General features: G+C 38.9%; 1 long non-coding RNA gene across 1 annotated transcript; it reads right to left on the bottom strand.

Moving 5' to 3' along the window:
• Nucleotides 1-2,251: 2,251 nt before the first annotated feature.
• On the bottom strand, nucleotides 2,252-3,883 carry LOC116373597 (uncharacterized). The gene is made up of 2 exons (XR_004209589.1): nucleotides 3,599-3,883; nucleotides 2,252-2,458 (listed from the first exon to the last, which is right to left on the bottom strand). It is a non-coding gene; the product is annotated as an uncharacterized LOC116373597 (long non-coding RNA).
• Between the last annotated feature and the right edge of the window lie 623 nt (nucleotides 3,884-4,506).

The following is a 4,506-nucleotide window of genomic DNA, read 5'->3' as shown; positions in this document are numbered from 1 at the left end:
CTGCCTCGCCCTGCCACGTCTCCCCCCCCCCCAACCCACCCACCCCTCCCTCACACCATTGCCTGCATGCAAGGCAGAGTACAAGGAAGTGAGGTCACACCGTGTGTACAGCCATCCATCTAAATAGCATGACAACGACAGCTAATAAATCATTCATTCATTGTTTAATCTATTGTCTGGCTGGGCTAAAGTCGGGGGCCTGATATGAAGACAGATTTACCGCATGCAGGTGGGGGACAGCGAGGAAGAGGTTATAATGTTTCTACCCTGCCCGGGTTTCATTATTAATTAGTTATGTCTTCATTATACCTGGGTGCAATTAAAGTTGTTCATGATTTAAATAACATGGGAAGTCCTCGAATCAAGTCAGTGCCGTGCCTCTCGCAAAGTAATTTAAGACAATTGGTCGTAGCTTCTCAGAGAAGGCTCCAGTGTTTGAATCACAGAAACACACAAAGCAGACTAATCTGTGGCCTTGTAGTTTTAGTCTGACCACCACAGAGCAGTTTTTAAATTCACAACTGGTTCAACTAATTTAATTTATGCGTCTGGAATGGAAATACCCCATGTCATGCACCAGAGGTCATGTTGCAGCAAAGGTTTGGTTTTTAAAACGCAGTGAACATTAACAAAACCATGAATATTCAGCTTCTGAGCTTCATCCCTCAACGAACGTTACATTAGCTACCAGGCCTGATTTCCATGAATTACAGCAGGTCTAGCTCTAAAGGTAAAGTGTAATGGTAAAAGGTAACAACCCTGACATAACCCTATTACAGGGACAGTGTTCTCCCCCAGTGTCAAATCAATGAAAAGCCAGTGACCTGAAATATCTAAGGACAGGTTAATGGGGGCACAGTGGGATGTGCATATCATTAACACAGCCAGCCAGGGGGAGGTCAGGAAAGGGAAATACTGACGTGCATGGAACAACAACCGCAGCCTTGAACAGAGGCCAAAATGAACCACAACATGAAAAAGGAAATGAAATCACCTGAACATCTCATGTAATGTTCAGCCTTTGAAAAGAGGCCAAAATTATGCACATTTTGACAAAGGAAAATAAAACAACTAATTTTACCACCTTTGTGTTTTTTACATTTAGGCTACAGTATATGCAGTAGAAAACCACGAGGTTGGTACACAACATTATCTATAGTCTAGAGATCAGAAAACTCTCAGGTCAATAGAATGAGTCTGAGCACCAACAAGACAGATTATACTGTAGGGCAACCCAACCCGTTGTTTGTGTGGTAAGGCAGTGTGTGGCACTCCTGTCTGTGCCTGCGTGCAGAGCTGGTATTAGTCAGTGGGTGTAGGGCCTTGACAGCGAGATGGGGTGAGGGAGATGAATGGGAGGCAGGTTCACTTTATTACTGTCACTCTGCTCTCTCTCTCTCTCTCTCTCCCAGTCTGCCTCCACATCTCCAATACCACCCCAGGATTAATCAGCTGCTACAACTGCCCCCCTTCCCCTCTCTTTCCTGTTGTCAATCTGTTTTTCTCTCTCTATCTCTTCCTCTCATCCTAACATTGGTGTAGAGGAGGGCATGCGCAGGTACACGCCTTATACCCACTTATTTTTCAGTGGGCATAGCATATACTCACTTCTTAATCTTCACTGATGCATATCAAAGTAGTGTAGTGGATATATATGCAATTAATAAGGTTGATGAAACAGATCAGAATGTTTAGCTTAAATTGTTGATAAACAATTTCTTAACATTTTAGCCGCAGCATTTTAGCCGCAGTAGGCCTACCCGTGAATGTACCAAAATGCAATTAGCAGGAAAATCCAGCGCCGGGTCACTATAGAACATACCCAGCACTGGGTTATTTTGTCCCAGCACTGTTGGGTTAAGTGAATGAGCCAACACGTTGAGTTGCATGATCTACCCCAAAATGTGCTTATTTTGACCTAGCAGTGGGTTGCTTTTTACTATTTTGCTGGGTTATCTTTTCTACCTCCTCTCTATTACAGAATCTGTTAATTTTCTAAAGGTAAAAATATTTCAACCAATAACAATCAATGTTACAATGTTACTACACAGTATTTGAAATTCTTAAAATGACATATCATAACAAATTGTAGATAAAATACAAAATGTTTATTTTCAGATATTAATTACAGCTACAAAATAAAGTCATGCATATATAAACAACAAATAAAAAACACACAAATAAACAAACATTTTAAAATCACAGCAGCCCTACCAATTCAAGCTGAGGAACAGGGCTGAAGAAAACTCCCCAACCACTACCAGGTATACATTTTCAATATGAATTCATATAAAACAACAACAACAACAACGAAACAAAATGTTTTCTGCTCCAAAGCCTGACCATTCACGATGGTGAATGGCAGGGAGTAGAGGCAATTGTCCCAGAGAGTCAGAACGTTGGGGTCTATTGTTCTTTTGGTCGTCTGGTTGAGATATTCAGCCATATTGGTTCCAGCCTGGGAATTAAGAGAATATGATTATAAAATGTTGAACAATAATCAAGACACTCATCACACTCTTTCACACACACACAAATTGTGGCCTTTCCTATTGCTCAGAACATGCTATACTCCTATACAGTCTATTGCTGTGTGCAGGACGTTAACCTCCATTGAGTTAAGTCCAGCCACTTTGGGCGTGGTTTACAGCAGGGGTGGGAAGAGTACTGAAATTGCCAACTCAAGTAGCAGTCATGTTACTTCATTTACATTTTTATTCAGGTAGAAGTAAAATTACTGACTTTGAAAAATACTAAAAAAAGTACAAGTACTTTCTAACAAGTAATCTAATAGATTCACAACAACTACCTTATACACACAAGTGTAAAGGAATTAAGAAGAATATGTACATTTAAATATATGGATGAGCGATGGCCAAACGGCATAGGCAAGCTGCAGTAGATGGTATAGAGTACAGTATATACAGTGGGGCAAAAAAGTATTTAGTCAGCCACCAATTGTGCAAGTTCTCCCACTTAAAAACATGAGAGAGGCACTGACATAGTTAGCCAAACTTCATCAAACACCTAAAATGTTTTCTACCACACACAGCACAGGAAAATAGCTTGCTAGTTAGCTAGCCAGCTAAATTAGCAAATGTTAGCTCAGTAGCTAGATAGCTAGCTAATGGTCGAGCTAGCATGTATGGGGTTATTTGCTTAAGATTATCTAAAATTGTCAATGACTGACATAATATGTCATTATGATAGGTAGGTCATTTACTCCAAAATGAATCATTAGTAATGTTAGCTAGCTAGCCTTTTAATCATAATTTTTGGTCAGCCACAAACACCTTGCCCATTTGTCCATCTAAAAGTAGTTCCACTCAGTGCCAGCTGCACTGTCGGGTAGACTTGCTACACATCTGCAACAATCCTCATTCATGAGTTTGCAGATTACTTTGATCTTTTGGATTTGGCTGAGAATTAACCCACACACTGGGTTATATCTCAACAGTATGAGTCATAATACCAATAAAACCTAGCATTCAAACAAGAACTAATGTTAGCTACATTTAATCATGAATAAATTGTCAACATTTCTTTAAATTGATAATTCTGTGAACTGTCTTGTGCAAGTTTTAAATTGACACAATACCTGTTAGCAAATGTGTCAGCTAGAGATGATGTGCAGGAGTTTGCAAGGATTTGTAGTCTTGCATGATGACTACTTGATGCTAATTAGCATTTTCGAATCTGAGATTAAATAGAGCTGAATATATTGATTAAAGACACCTTGTCCGAGAGAGATTTACATGGTTATCAAAAATGCATGCCAGGGTAAGCCTACACGAAACACAGCCCTTATTTTACGTGTTTCGAAAATACCCCTTGGGAAAAATTAATAGTCGAAAAATGTTTGGAAACATTTCCGTTTCACCGCTAGGTTTTATGGGTATTATTGGAGCTCTATAACCCAACATCAATAACACAGCTTTCTACAACGGGTTGGTCAAAACAAGTATTGTTATTGGTTGAGATGGGTTTTAAGTCTTACTAAAAAACCTGTTTAGCACAGGTAAGCCTATGATGCAAAAATGTGAATCTTGTTTTCTGTTTCCAACAGTCTTGAAGGACTGCCGTTTAAGGTTGGCTATTTCATGAATCTCAAATATAAAATATATTTTGATTTGTTTAACACTTTTTTGGTTACTACATGATTTCATGTGTGTTGTTTCATAGTTTTGATGTCTTCACTATTATTTAACAATGTAGAAAATAGTAAAAAATAAAGAAAAACCCTTGAATGATCAGGTGTTCTAAAACTTTTGACCGGTATTGTATACAATAAAATGTAAATAGAAAAACAAGTAAAAGGACATGAAATGCAGCCAGTTTGCTGTCTTTCCAGCTTCAGTTTGAAGTTATTGTGTTAGCTAGTCTCGTCTAGTTGTCTAGCTCCTCTGAACAGTGTCCTGGCGAGAGAGCACATTTTCTATGCCAGGTGAAATCGTGCATTATTAGCTCATTGTTATGGATATATCCAAAACATATTAAACAAACACA

Source organism: Oncorhynchus kisutch, linkage group LG4, assembly GCF_002021735.2.
Source record: "Oncorhynchus kisutch isolate 150728-3 linkage group LG4, Okis_V2, whole genome shotgun sequence".
In the NCBI taxonomy this organism is placed as follows: Eukaryota; Metazoa; Chordata; class Actinopteri; order Salmoniformes; family Salmonidae; genus Oncorhynchus; species Oncorhynchus kisutch.
This window is presented reverse-complemented; position numbering and strand designations above follow the sequence as displayed.